The sequence below is a fragment of the Somniosus microcephalus genome, unplaced genomic scaffold (genome assembly GCF_052327205.1).
Source record: "Somniosus microcephalus isolate GS21.2 unplaced genomic scaffold, FLI_Smic_1.0 unresolved_chr2, whole genome shotgun sequence".
Lineage (NCBI taxonomy): Eukaryota > Metazoa > Chordata > Chondrichthyes > Squaliformes > Somniosidae > Somniosus > Somniosus microcephalus.
Window position 1 is genome coordinate 10,954,890 of NW_028225180.1, and position 15,754 is coordinate 10,970,643.

Below are 15,754 nucleotides of genomic sequence, written 5' to 3' on the forward strand. Positions count from 1 at the left end.
AGCTGTCAAAGCACTGCCAATTCGGGGCAGGACTGGCAGATTCTCTTCAGGACAAATTCGTCTGCGGTCTCCTAAGTGAAGGAACACAGAAAATGCTACTTTCTGAGAAAGATTTAACACTGGACAAGGCTTTCAGTGTGGCTGTATCATACGAAGCAGCAGCAAGAGGAGCTGCAGAGATACAGCAAAAGCCACAGGACTTCGGCACCCATGAAATGACACAGGGTTTCGAGAGATGTTATCGCTGCGGCAGATCCACCCATGACCAGAGTGACTGCTGGTTCAAGGACAAAGCATGCAGGCAATGCGGAAAGATGGGACACATTGCACGTGTATGCCGATCTGGAAACAAAGAATCCACTGACAGAAAAAAAATCAATAAGGAAAAGTACAGAAAGGTACAAATGATGATGGACAGTAGCTCCGAAGACCAGAAGAGCGATAGCAACTCCGGAAACAAGAGACTAAGCTGTCTCAAATTACATAATGTAATTGCCAAAGAAGATTACCAGACCATTTGGGTTACCCTCACGATAGCGGGGTCCCCAGTTAAAATGGAGCTAGATACAGGATCAGCTCTGACCGTCATAAGTCGACGGGATTACGAGCAGCTATTTCCGCATATGCCTTTGAAAGACACATCCTTTATCTTGAAAACATATACGGGGCAGAAAGTATATCCCAGAGGGAAGATAAGGGTGCCTGTTGTATACAACGGCAAGGAAATACAGAAGTTGTATTTATACGTTCTGCAAGATGGTGGTCCACCGCTGTTGGGACATGAATGGGTTAGGAAGATACGTTTAGACTGGCACTCCATTCAGGCACTGACGGTGACCAGTAAGAAAACAAATGATGATGACGTCATACCTGAACGATTAAAAGACCTCTTGGCCAATGCCAAAGAAGTGTTTCAACAGGAACCAGGAACCTTGAAAGGCATCACCGCCTCAATAAAAGTGGAAGATGCGGCAATTCCCAAGTTTTTTAAGGCAAGGCCGGTGCCATACGCAATTCATCCAGCAGTCGAGGCAGAGCTGGAGAATTTGGAAAAGGCAGGTGTGTTATCCGAGATAGATTGGAGCGAGTGGGCAACACCCATCATCCCGGTCATGAAGAAAACGTTGAATAATGATAAATCTGAAGAACAGAGAAAAATTCGCATCTGTGGGGACTTCAAGGTGACTGTAAACCCGATCCTTCACATGGTACAGTATCCTCTTCTGAGGATAGAAGATATTTTCGCCTCACTGTCTGGAGGGAAATGTTTCACCAAAATTGACTTGGCACAGGCATATCTACAGATGGAGGTTGAAGAGGCCTCTAAATGGTATCTCACGATAAACACACACAAAGGTCTGTACCAGTACAATCGACTGGTTTTCGGAGTAGCATCAGCTCCAGCTATCTGGCAAAGAGCTATGGAGCAAGTCCTGCAAGGGATTCCGGGGACTCAATGCTACCTAGACGACATCCTTGTAACAGGAGAAAATGACAACGAGCACCTTGCCAATTTGGAGCAAGTGCTCACTAGGCTGAGAGAACGGGGCCTACGAGCAAATCGCCCCAAGTGCGAATTTTTCCAGAATCAAATATCATATTGTGGCCACATAATTTATAAAGAAGGGTTGCATAAGTCACCTGAAAAAATTGAAGCGGTCATAAAAGCCCCAGCACCTGAAAACGTTTCACAATTAAGGTCGTTCCTGGGATTAATAAATTACTATCATAAATTTTTACCGAACTTATCAACTCTTCTGCACCCTCTTAATGAACTGCTACAAACAGGAGTAATTTGGAAATGGAGCGAAGACTGTAAACGTGCCTTCCATAAATGCAAAGACTTAATCACATCCAAGGAAGTTTTGGCTCATTACAACCCATCACTGCCAATCAGACTGGCGTGCGATGCATCCCCTTACGGCGTAGGAGCAGTATTATCGCATAGATTCCCTGATGGCTCGGAACGGCCGATAGCTTTTGCGTCACGCTCATTGAACTCAGCTGAGCGTAACTATGCCCAAATCGACAGGGAAGCACTCAGCCTGGTATGGGGAGTGAAGAAATTCAACCATTACCTATATGGACAAAAATTTGCCTTGTTGACTGACCATCAGCCCCTCGTCTCCATATTCAACCCTAAAAAGGGCGTTCCCATTATGACAGCGCAAAGGCTACAGAGGTATTCCCTTTTCCTAGGGGCACACCAATATGACATAGAATACAAAGGATCAAAACAGCATGGGAAGCTGACGGTTTATCGCGCCTAATGTTGCCAACGGTAGAAGAGGCACCTACCGTGGACCCAATGGAGAAGTTCCACTCAACCATAGTAGAATGTCTAGCAGTAACAAATTCTACCATCGAAAAGGAAACGAGAAATGACCCGACTCTCTCACGAGTCTACGATTTAACGGTGAAGGGATGGCCAGCACATGGCGAACCACTGTTGCCAGCATTCTTGCAAAGAGGAGAACAGCTGTCAGTGTGCTGAGTAACCTTGATGTGTGGATCCAGAGTGGTGATTCCACCCAAACTCCAAGATAAAGTGCAAAAGGAGCTTCACGAGGGGCATCTGGGTGGAGTGAAAATGAAGAACCTAGCCAGAGCGTTTGTGTGGTGGCCAGGTATCAATGGAGACATCGAGGAAATGACCAAGAGCTGTCTAGGATGCCAGAAGGTCCAAAACGCCCCACCACAAGCCCCTCTACATCCATGGGAGTGGCCCTCATCTCCATGGCAAAGGGTACACATCGACTTTGCTGGTCCATTTGTGGACTCAATGTTCTTAATCGCGGTTGATGCACACTCCAAGTGACCGGAGGTAATAAAGATGTCCTCCACCACCACGGAAAAAACCATCACAGTATTAAGGACCATATTTGCCAGGAATGGGCTGCCTGAACAGATCTGTTCTGATAATGGACCACAATTTGTGTCTGAAGAATTCAGGAAGTTCTTAAAAAACAATGGGGTTTAGCACTACACGTCCGCCCCATACCATCCCACCACCAATGGATTGGCTGAAAGGTTTGTCCAGACCTTCAAGAAGGCCATAAATGCCATGGGTAATGAAGACATAAATCTACAACATAAGGTAGATAACTTCTTGTTTGCATACAGGAATGCAACACATGTGGTTACAAACCAAACTCCCGCCATGTTTTTTTTCAATAGAAGCCTAAGATGCCGGCTGGATTTGATCAAGCCAAACATCAGAAGGGACATGGAGAACCGGCAATTTCAAGGCATGAATGAAAGGCCAACTAGTACCTTCCAGATATGTCAACAAGTTTTGGCCCGGGACTACCGTACCGAGAAATGGCAGCCTGGAACTATTTGCACACGACTAGGACCACTGATGTATACCGTGGACATTGGAGAAAGCATAATAAGGCGTCGTGCTGACCAGATCATAGAGTCATTCGAAAAGGGACAACCTACACCACATCTCTATACGCCTAATGATGAAGCAGAGATACCCATAGTGTCTACCTCCGATCCGGTGATACTGGAACCAGATGAACCCGACACTGGCATTCAAGCCGAATCGACCTTGCCAAAAGAACCTACAACACCACTAAAAAGTACTACACCACCGAGGCGTTATCTGGACCAAGTCAGGAAGCCTCCAGAGAGACTGACTTATAATTGATTAACTGCAGCAAATGTGTAGATTATTGTTCTTGTAAACATGTCAATTAATGATTACTTAAAATGTTATGTACTGGTTGTCTAAAAGGGGAGGAATTGTGGTGCATGTGCCTTGAAAGAGCCCCTGTGTACTGTAATGCCGGTAGTGGCCACTCGGGCTATATAAGCCTGTATAGTGTCTTGTATCTTTTAGTTCACCTCCAGACTTTGTTCAGTAAACACCTGTAAACCAACTCCTGCATTCCGTGTCTCCATTAACACACGGATACAACATCGTCAAAAAGCCTAGTTTCTCCAAGAAGAAAAAAAAAGACTTTAAGATCAAAGAGAAGCCAAAGGAAAAAAAGCACAAAGAGGAAAAAGACAAGGAGAAAAATTCCAAAGATATAACCGCAGCAAATGTTGTTAAGCAGTGGAAAGAGAAAAAGAAAAAGAAGAAGCCTGCACCAGAGCAGGAAGCAGTTCTGGTGGATACTCCTTCTTCCCTCAGGCCAATCTTTGGTGTTCCATTAGCCGAGGCTGCTGAGAGGACTATGCTGTATGATGGGATCCAGCTGCCAGCAGTTTTTCGAGAGTGCATTGACTACATTGAGAGTTATGGCATGAAGAGTGAAGGAAACACTGAAACCTTCTCGAAGCAAAGATCGCAAGGAGACCTCGATCTATACAAGAGCAGATTGATGACAATGCCGCAACTGCATCTTGTCATTCACCGCCAGAACAATCTCATGAAGACACGTCAGACTTACCCGTGTTGAGAAGATCCACACGTGAAGTAAAGGAGCCTGATAGACTTAATCTTTGAGTATAATGTAAAGCTTTGAAAATGTGTTGACTGTTTTGAAAATGTTTATGTTTATAGAGCACTAACAAAAGTGTTACTGATATTACCTTTATTGTTTTCTTGAAAGTTGATTGATATTGATTTTGTTAAACCTCAAAGAAAGGGGGATGTAATGATCAATAACATGTCATTCTATAGCGGACACTAGGCAGAGCTGTAGAGCTGTGTACAGCTGTACATAGCTGTATGTATAAGACTACACTACCCAGCTGTATGTATATTAAGACTACTTTACCCATGAGGCACTAGGCTACCTACAAGGCAGCAGTCAGGATGGAAGCCTCTACAGATACTGTACCTAGTCCACATGGGCTCAATAAAAGTGTCTAGCAAAAGCTAGCTGTGTTCATAATAAGAATGTCTGTTTATTAATGAACATACGAGCCAGGATCTCATTAAATGGCGGAGCAGGCTCGAGGGGTCGAATGGCCTACTCCTGCTCCTATCTTCTATGTTTCTATGATATAGATTGTTATGGAGAAGTGACTACTGAAGGCAGGCAAGGAGAGACTGAGGCAGGTATCGGGGGATGAGACACAATCTGAGTGTGGAACTGTGCCCTGCCTCATTCTTCAAACAACCAGCACTAATTGGGAATGGCAGGTGATTTACCAAGTGGTTCCATAGCTCAGGGGTTAGAGCACTGGTCTTGTTAAACCGGGGTCTGTGAGTTCAAATCTCACTGGTGCCTGTATAAATTTAGCTTCTGTTTCTGAGCTCACCATCAATTCACAGCATGTTCCCTTTTAAGTATTAAACAGCTCTGAGTCCAACCCGAGAAAAGACTCTCTCACTTCTCCTCCTGCTCTCTGCTAATTACTACCTCTCTCCAATTCTCCTTCATGCCCTTGCCTCTCTCTCCCCTTCCAACACCTTTGCTCTCACTTCCCTTCTCATCCACACCTTCCCTCTCTCTCTGCTTCCCCCTCCCTCTCTTCCACACCTTCTCTACCTCTCCCCCTCCTTCTCACACCTTTCTTCTACCTCCTCTCTCCCTCTCTCATTCTCCTCTCTCAACCTCTCCTTCCCCGCTCCCCTTCTCTCTCTCTCTCCACTTTCCACCCTTCCCCTCTATCTCCCTCGCTCCTCTTCCCCTTTGTCTCTCCCTCTTCCCCTTCCTCTGTCTCATTGCTCTTACTCCATCCACCTTTCTCTCCTCTCTCCCCTTCCGTTCTCTCATCTCTTCCCTTCTCACTCTGTCTCTCCACTTCCCTCTCTCTCTCCCCTTCTGCCTCTCTCCTTCCATCTCTCCCGTTCCCCTCTCTCTATCTGCGTCCCTCGCTCCACTTCCCTTCTTTCTTCTCTTCTCTCCCCTTCTAACTACGTCTCTCCCCTTCCCCATCTCTCACTCCTTTCCCCCTCTCTCACTCCCCATCCCCTTTCCTCCATCCGCCTCTCTCCCCCTTCACCTCTCGCTTCCCTCTGTCTCTACGTTTCCCTCCCTCTCTCCCCTTCTGTCACTCTCCTTCCATCTCTCCCCTTCCCCTCTCTCTATCTCCTTCCCTCTCTCTCCTTCCCCACTTCCGCCTCTCTCCTTGCATCTCTTTACCTCCATTCCTCTCTCCCCCTCGCCTGCACGCTCTCTCCTTCCCCTCTCTCTATCTTCTTCCCTCTCTGCCCTTCCCCCTCACTCTCCCTTTCGCATCTCCCCTCCATGGAAGGATAAAGTGTGAGGGGGAACGAGGGAGAGAGAGGGGGAGGGGGAATGAGAGGGAGTGGAGAGAGAGAGGGGAAGGGAGAGAGGAAGGCGAATGAGCAGAAAAGAGAGAGAGCTGGAGAGAGAGAGAGACGGAAGAGTGTGATGTGCCTGGGGAAGTGTAGAGAGGTGGGGGGGGGGGGAAGTGGAGAAAGAGAAAGAGGGAAGGGGAGAAATGGAGGATGGAGGGAGAGAGGGAGGCAAGGAGAGTCAGAGAGCAGGAGTAAAGGGTACTAACAACAGAAAATGCTGGAATAACTCAGCAGGCCAGGCAACATCCGTGGAGAGAAAATAGAGTCAACGTTTCGGGTGAAACTCTTTGTCAAGACTGGAAAGGCACAGGAAATGAAATAGATTGAGAGGCCAGGCTGGGAGAGAACAGAAGAGAAGTGAATGTATTCAGAGGTATTCAAAACGAGACGAGATGGTGATAGGACTAATGGAGACAAAAGACGGCTCTAGATTAGCTGTGAAATGTGCTGGCAGAATGGGAGACAGCTGCCATGTGGGAGAGAGAAAAAAAAAGAAACAAAGTGGGGGGAAAAGGCCAAAACAAAGGTGGGGATAAAAAATAAGTCAAAATGTAATGGGGTCCGAGATTATGATCTGAAATTGTTGAACTCGATATTGAGTCCGGAAGGCTGTAAAGTGCCTAATCAGAAGATGAGGTGCTGTTCCTCGAGTTTACGGTGAGCTTCCGTGGAACAATGCAAGAGGCCGAGTACAGTGAGGTCCGAGTGGGAATGGAGCGGTGAATTAAAGTGACAGGCGACCGGAAGCTCGGGGTCATCCTTGCAGACTGATCTTTCGATTAGAAATCATGCTGCTAATTACGGTGAGCTCAGAAACAGAAGCTGGATTTGTAGAGGCCCCAGTGAAATTTGTAGTTATTCAAGGGGGATTTCAACTCAAGGTCCCTGGTTTACAAGACCAGTGCTCTAACCCCTGAGCTATGGAGCCACCTTCCCAGCATTGGTTGTCATTCCCAGTTAGTGCTGTGTGTTTGAAGAATGAGGCAGGGCGCAGTTCACCACTCAGATTGTGTCTCATCCCCCGATACCTGCCTCAGGCTCTTCAATAGTCACCTCTCCACAACAATAGAGCAACTTTCACGTACTAAAACGTCCCAAGGCAACTCAGTTACACTCTATCTCTCTCTCAGTCTCTCTGCCTCCTTCTTTCTATCTTTCTCCCTCTTTGTGTCTCTACCACTCTCTCTCTATCTATCTCTCACTCTCTTTCTGTCTCTGTCATTCTATCTCTATCCTTTTCTCTGTGCCTCTCTCACTCTCTTTCTCTCACTTTCTCTCTCTCACTTTCATTTGCTTTCTCCCTCTCCCTTTCTCTCACTTTCTCTCTCAATTTCTCTCTCTCTCTCACTTTCTCCCTCTTTCTCTCTCTCTCTCTCTCTCTCATTTTCTCATGCTCTCTTTCTCTCTCTAACTATCTCTCTCTCTTGCTCTCTCAATTTCTCTCTCTTTCTCTCTCTCACTTTCTCTCTTTCTCTCTCTCACTTTCTCTCTCTCTCTCTCACTTTATCTCCCTCTTTCTCTCTCTCTCACATTCTCACGCTCCCTTTCTCTCCCTCACTATCTCTCACTCTTTCTATCTCTCACTATCTTCTCTCTCTTTCTCCACCTCACTTTCTCTCTCGCTCTCTCTTTCTCTCTCTCACTTTCTCTCTCTATCTCTCTCTCACTTTCTCCCACATTCTCTGTCTCTCTCTCACTTTCTCTTTCTCACTTTCTCTCTCTCTCTCTCTTTCTCACTTTCGCTCTCTCACATTCTCTCTCTCTCGCACTTTCTCTGTCTCTCACTTTCTCTCTCTCGCTTTATCTCTCTCTCTTTCTCTCTCTCACTCTCTCTCTCTCTTTCTCTGTCTCACTTTCTCTCTCTCTCTCTCTGTCTTGCTGCAGTTGTACAGAGTCTTGGTGAGACCACACCTTGAGTATTGTGTGCAGTTTTGGTTGCGTTCTCTGAGGAAGGATGTTCTTGCCATGGAGGGAGTGCAGCGAACATTCACCAGACTGATATCTGGGATGGCATGAATGACGTCTGAGGAGAGATTGGGTCGATTGGGCTTATATTCGCTGGAGTTTAGAAGAATGAGAGGGGATCTCATTAAACTTATAAAATTCTAACAGGACTAGACAGACTAGATGCAGGAAGGATGTTCCCAATGGCGGGGATGTCCAGAACCAGGGGTCACAGTCTAAGGATAAGGGGTAAGCCATTTAGGACAGAGATGAGGAGGAATTTCTTCACCCAGAGAGTGGTGAACATGTGGAATTCTTTACCACAAAAGGCAGTAGAGGCCAATTCATTAAATATATTCAAGAAGGAGTTGGATATATTTCTTAAGGCTAAAGGGATCAAGGGATATAGGGAGAAAGCAGGGAGAGGGTACTGAATTTAGAGGATCAGCCATGATCTCATTAAATGGTGGAGCAGGCTCGAGGGGTTGAATGGCCTACTCCTGCTCCTATCTTCTATGTTTATATGATATATATTGTTATTGAGAAGTGACTACTGAAGGCAGGCAAGAAGAGCCTGAGGCAGGTATCGGGGGATGAGACACAATCTGAGTGTTGAACTGCGCCCTGCCTCAGTCTTCAAACAACCAGCAATAATTGGGAATGACAAAATGTGCACCAGGTGGCTCCATAGCTCTAGGAGTTAGCGCACTGGTCTAATTAACCAGGGGTCGTGAGTTCAAATCTTGCTGGGACTTCTGAAAATTTAGCTTCTTTTCTGAAACCACCGTTATTTAACAGCATGTATACTTTAAGTATTAAATAGCTCTGAGACCAACCCGAGAACAGGTTCTTTCTCTCCCACCTACTCCCTCTCTTCAATTCCCCTTCACGCCCTTGCCTCTCTCTCCCACACACCTTCTCTCTCTCTCCCCTCCCGATCTATCTCTGTCCTACTCACCACTCACTCCCACATCTCCCCTCGATCTCTGTCCTTCTTTCTCCATCTGCCTTTCTCTCGCCTCCCTCACTCCCATTCTCACTCTGTCTCTCTGCTTTTCACCTTTCCCCTCTATCTCCCTCTCAGCCCTTGCTCCTCTTTCCCGTTCCTTCCTCTGTCTCATTGCTCTTTCTCCATCCACCTTACACCCCTCTCTCCCTCTTCCCCTCTATCACTCCTCTTCAGCTCTCTCTCCTTCACCCTCTGTCTACCGCCCCACACACTCTCCCCTTCCCCTCTCTCTATCTCCTTCCATCTCTCCCCTTCACACACACTCCCTCCCCTTCCCTTCTCTCTATCTCCTTCCCTCTCTCCACTTCACCCACACTCTCCACTTCCCTCTCTACTTCACCCAGTCTCTCCTTCCCTCTCTCCCCTTCACACACACTCCCTCCCCTTCCCCTTTCTGTATCTCCTTCCCTCTCTCCCCTTCACAAACACTCGCTCCCCTTCCCCTCTCTCTATCTCCTTCCCTCTCTCCCCTTCACACACACTCCCTCCCCTTCCCCTTTCTGTATCTCCTTCCCTCTCTCCCCTTCACAAACACTCGCTCCCCTTCCCCTCTCTCTATCTCCTTCCCTCTCTCCCCTTCACACACACTCCCTCCCCTTCCCCTTTCTGTATCTCCTTCCCTCTCTCCCCTTCACAAACACTCGCTCCCCTTCCCCTCTCTCTATCTCCTTCCCTCTCTCCCCTTCACACACACTCCCTCCCCTTCCCCCCTCTCTATCTCCTTCCCTCTCTCCACTTCCCCTCTCTCTATCTCCTTCCCTTTTCTCTCTCCCCTACACCCCCTCTCTCAATTTCACTTCGTCTCTCCCCATCCTCCTCTCCTCTTTCCCCTTCTTTTCTCCCCAAGGGGAGCGGACAGAGTGAGAGGGGGAAGGAGAGTGGGAGGAAGGGTACTGGAGAGTCGGGGGGGGAAAGTGGGGGGGATGGAGGGAGAGAGAGGCATGGAGACACAGAGAGGGGGAGTAAAGGGTATATGGACAGATGGAGATGGGGAAGGGAGAGAGAGCCTGTTCTCGGGTTGGTCTCAGAGCTGTTTAATACGTAAAAGTAAACATGCTGTGAATTAACAGGGCATTCAGAAACAGAAGCTAAATTTATAGAAGCCCCAGTGAAATTTAAACTCACGCCCCTGGCTTACACGAGCAGTGCGCTCACCCCTGAGCTATGGAGCCGCCTGCGCAAAGTTGATTGTCATTCCAGTTAGTGCTGTGAGTTTGAAGAATGAAGCAGGGCGCAGTTCACCACTCAGATTGTGTCTCATCCCCCGATACCTGCCTCAGTCTCTGCAATATTCACTTCTCAGCAACAATAAAGAACAACTTTCACGTACTAAAACATCCCAAGGCAACTCAGTTACACTCTCTCTCTCTGTTTCGTTCAATCTTTATCTCTCTCTCTTTTTCTTTCAATTTCTCTCTCTCTTTCTCTCTCATTTTCTCTCTCTCAATTTCTCTCACTCTCTCACTTTCTCTCTCCCTCTCTCACCTTCTCTCTCTCTCTTTCTCTCTCTCACTTTCTCTCACTCTCTCTTTCTCTCTCTCTCTCTTTCTCTTTTTCTATCAATTTCTCTCTCACTTTCTCTCTCTCTCAATTTCTCTCTCGCTCACTTTCTCTCTGTAACTATCTCTCTCTCCTTCTCGCTCCCACTTTCCCTCTCTCTTTCTCTCTCACTTTCTTTTTATTTCTTTCACTTTCTCTCTCTCACTTTCTCTCTCTCTCTCTTTTTCTATCAATTTCTCTCTCACTTTCTCTCTCTCTCGCTTTCTCTCTCCCGCTCTCACCTTCTCTCTCTCCCTATCTCGCACTCACTTTCTCGCACTCTCTCTTTCTCATACCTTCTCTCTCTTTCTCTCTCTCTTTCCCTCTCTCATTTTCTCTCTCTCTCTCTCTGTCTTGCTGCAGTTGTACAGGGCCTTGGTGAGACCACACCTTGAGTATTGTGTGCAGTTTTGGTCGCCTTCTCCGAGGAAGGATGTTCTTGCCATGGAGGGAGTGCAGCGAAGATTCACCAGGCTGATACCTGGGATGGCAGGAATGACGTCTGAGGAGAGATTGGGTCGGTTGGGCTTATATTCGCTGGAGTTTAGAAGAATGAGAGGGGATCTCATTAAATTTATAAAATTCTAACAGGACTAGACAGACTAGATGCAGGAAGGATGTTCCCGATGGCGGGGGAGTCCAGAACCAGGGGTCACAGTCTAAAGATAAGGGGTAAGCCATTTAGGACAGAGATGAGGAGGAATTTCTTCACCCAGAGAGTGGTGAACCTGTGGAATTCTTTACTACAAAAGGCAGTTGACGCCAATTCATTAAATATATTCAAGAAGGAATTAGATATATTTCTTAAGGCTAAAGGGATCAAGGGGTATGGGGAGAAAGCATGGACAGGGTACTGAATTTGGATGGTCAGCCATGATCTCATTAAATGGTGGAGCAGGCTCAAGGGGTCGAATGGCCTACTCCTGCTCCTATTTTCTTTGTTTATATGATATATATATTGTTATGGAGAAGTGACTACTGAAGGCAGGCAAGAAGAGACTGAGGCAGGTATCGGGGTTGAGGCACAATCTGAGTGTGGAACTGTGCCCTGCCTCAGTCTTCAAACAACCAGCACTAATTGGGAAGGACAAGATGTGCACTAGGTGGCTCCATAGCTCAGGGGTTAGAGCACTGGTCTAATTAAACATAGGGGTCGTGAGTTCAAATCTCATCTGTGGGCCTCTGCAAATGTAGATTCCATTCTGAAATCACTGTTAATCAACAGCATGTATACTTTATGTATTAAACAGCTGAGACCAAGTTCTTACTCCCTCTCTTCCATTCCCTTGCTCATCTCTCCTTCCAATCTATCTCTGTCCTAATCACACACTTCACTTCCTTCTTTCTCTCGCCCTTCTCACTCTGTCTCTCTGCTTTTCACCTTTCCTCTTCCCCTTCCTTCCTCTGTCTCATTGCTCTTTCTCCATCCACTTTACACCCCTCTCTCCAGTTCCCTCTCTCTACCACCCCACACTCTCTCCCCTTCACACACATTCTCTCTCCCCTACAGCCACTCTCTCAGTTTTGCCCCTGCTCTCCCCATCCTCCTCTCCTCTTTCCCCTTCTTTTCTCCCCAAGGGGAAAGGACAGAGTGAGAGGTGTTAAGTCTGTGAGTTGTTCAAGTAATTAATACTCAGACTTAATCAGTAACAATAAAACAGGTCTTTACTGGTTGGAGGTAGGGACTACACTGAATACAAGATTACTGCACAGTGCTTATATACCGGTGTGTTCACCCCCGGTATTACGTCTACAGCAGCCTGAGAAGGTAGTACATCTCTTAAGGTGGAACAGGCTTAAGCTCTCTTAAGGTGGAACAGGTTACATACACAACACTCCTCCCTTCTTAGCTTTATAGTCATCCCCCCCATTTAACATAACGTAATAACATATATACATATATAACTTCATGTTTAACGTAACATATCACAGATTCAGTCTCTGCGGAAAACAGTTCACAGATTCAATCTCTGTGGTGTAGTCGGTTCACGTTACTCATTCAATAGTCCTTTCATGGATTTAACAGCTTGAACTTCCGAACTGATTTGGCTCCGTTCGGAGGGACCACGTGTGTGATCTGATAGAGGTGATAATGGTTCAGATGGGTCATCTTCTGTTTTTACTTTTCCTTTTCTGCTTCTTGGAGACTCTCTGGGCTCCATTGTCAGCTGCCACAGCTGCCAGCTGCATGCGCAGTTCCTCCTTCTCTTCCTCCTTTTTTCGTAGTAGAGCCACCTTCTCCCGATGTTCCGTAGACTTTCGGTGCTCCTCCATGATTTCTGTATGGTGGGAGTCGAAGTTACAAGTTGGGCAGGACAGGACATAGTAATATTCGGAGTCGTCCGACAGGTCAGCGAGAGGGTCGTCTATTTCCTCCATACCCAGCTGGACGTTAGCCAGCTCTTGTTCCAAATCCAGACATCTTTCCTGAAGAGACTTCTTCATGTGTACCTCTGCATCCAGCTTTTTCTGGGCTTTCAGCAAGTCGTTTACTTGTGACCTCATTTGTGATTTTAATACTTCAACTTCCTTTGGAGATTGATTGATCGGACTATGCAATCCCTCTACCGGAGCAGCTGTTTCAGCGGTCTGTTGTTCTACATTGACGTGAGTCAGCGTACTTTTGGCATCCAATGGCTGCTCTGTTGCAGTCGTTTCAGTTTGTGTCGTCACATCAGCCATCTCAATGACTTTTGAGAGCTCCGAACCCTTTTCCTTTGAAGATCGCAGCTCGTGTTCAAGTTTTTCCCATTTCAGAGTCTTGTCCCTCAGCATATGAAGGAGTTGGCTGACCGTTAACTCTTCTGACACCAGATTATGGCACGCACCTTCAGAACCTGAATCAGCTTTGATTCGTTCGGCCTCCTCGCGCAGATGGTTGGTGTGCTCCTGCTCCATTTTCTCCATCAGTTGCTTCTGTTGCCTTTCCAGATTCTCCCACTCTGTAACAAAGAACTTTTTTATTTCATTCATCTCTTGCTCAAAACGGCGAATCATTTGTTCTAATTGCTGTTATAGTTTGAAATGGAGTTGAGTTCGAGCCCAGTGTCCCTCAAAAATGTGCATATCAGTAGACTTGACAGACTCAGAATTCTCTGTTAAACTATGTTGTTGTTGCTCAGTGGAATTCTGTGCTGAAACTTTGTCTTTTGCACATGGGTTGGTCTTACCATCATCAGTTCTAGAGTCTGGGCTGATTATCTGCACCGAGTTCTCACTCTTTATGGCTTTTAGCGAATGCCAGTCCATATTTATGTTTCTAAACCACTCCCGGCCTAGTAGTGGTGGACCTCCCTCCGGTAGCACATATAAGTCCATTATTTGACTTCCTTCGCCCTTGTTGGCCACTGCAACCTTTATTGTCCCGATGGGGTACACTCTCTGCCCCGTGTAGGTTGTCAATATAATCTCCGTATCCTGTAGGGGAATATGTTTGAATAACCTTCTGTAATCTTTCTTATTCATGACCGACAATGCCGATCCAGTGTCCAATTCCATTTTTACTTGGACTCCTTCTATCTGAAGAGTAACCCAAATTGTCTGGAGGTCTGCACCCTTACCAACGTTGAGTACCCTTAAGCTAGCCAGTTCAATACTGCTTAAGCCAGCCAGTTCATTACTGCTAGCGTCTGAATCGGACTCCTGTTCGGCCACCTTGTGCACTTTTGCGTATTTTCCTTGCGGTGACTTCTTGTTGCTGGTCTTCTTCCCTGACCTGCATACTCTAGCTATGTGTCCAAGCCTACCACAAGTTCTACATTCTTGGTTTTTAAACCAACACTGTTTCTGATCATGCGTTGTCTTTCCACAACGATAACATTTGCCAGAACTCACACCCAATTTGTGTGCACTGAGCTCCGGTGACCGTAGCTGCATTACTGCCGTGCCTCTCGCTGCGGCTTCGTGTGCTGCTGCCATAGTGACCGCCTTCTCAAGCGTCAGCTCATTCTCCTCGAGCAGTCGCTTTTGTGTATCCTGTTTAAATAAACCACACACAAATTTGTCTCGTAGTGCATCTGTCAGTCCCGTTCCAAACTGGCAATATTTCACTAATTTACGCAATTCCAGCAAATATTCAGCATTGCTTTCATGCTGTAGCTGCCTTCTGTCGTAAAATTTAAATCGTTCCGCTAGCATCAGCGGCGTGGGGTTTAGATGATCTTTCAGGACAGTAACAATCTCATCGAACGTCTTATCCGCCGGTTCATCTGGTGATAACAGGTGTTTCAATTGCCCGTATGTCTTCGCACCCATTAAATTTAATAATGTTAGTGCTTTATCAGCCTCACGAATTTTATTGGCCTTACAATAATTTTTAACTCGTTCAACATATATGGCCCAATCTTCGATGTCACTATCAAAGTTGCTAATATTCCCGTGTTTAGGCATTGTAGTACTTTATCAGATTTGCAATTTCTCAGATTTTTTTTTTACTGCTATCCAAGATGGCGGCTTCCCGCTCTTGCCGTCGTCCTCCGCCCACAAAATGGCGGTTTTCCCGCGCTTGGCGGTCTTCACCCGTCCCCCGACGCCGTCTCCCTTCAGCCCCGAGTGCGGCCCTTATCTCCGCCGCGATCGATGGCCCGCGCTTTTCACCGCGGCTCTCGCGCCTTCAGTGTCTGCCGACGCTGCGCCTTTCAGCCCGAGTGCGGCCCTTATCAGGGATTGCGATCGATGGCCCTTATCTCCGACTTCCCCCAGCCCTGTCTTTGCAGCCAACGCTGCTCGGCTTACCCACCACCGAGGTTGAAAAAGAAGCTGCAGGATGTCTTCTGTCCTCCAGTTTTCAGTCGCTGATGGAGGCTTCAGGGTCCTAATGCCTGTCGCTTCCAGTGGGGTGGTGAGATTTGAAACCTCTCTTCAACGTCCTGTCTGTGGACGAAGCCGCCATGGAATAACTGCCGCAGGGTAAGAACCTGACTCGTCGCCAGTGTTAAGTCTGTGAGTTGTTCAAGTAATTAATACTCAGACTTAATCAGTAACAATAAAACAGGTCTTTACTGGTTGGAGGTAGGGACTACACTGAATACAAGATT

The 15,754-nt window shown here is 46.9% G+C and overlaps 1 protein-coding gene across 1 annotated transcript in view; it reads right to left on the bottom strand.

Moving 5' to 3' along the window:
• LOC147092098 (AMP deaminase 3-like) overlaps positions 1 to 15,754 on the bottom strand; it is a 997,179-nt gene that overhangs the window by 380,687 nt on the left and 600,738 nt on the right. The gene's annotated exons all lie outside the window — the stretch shown is intronic.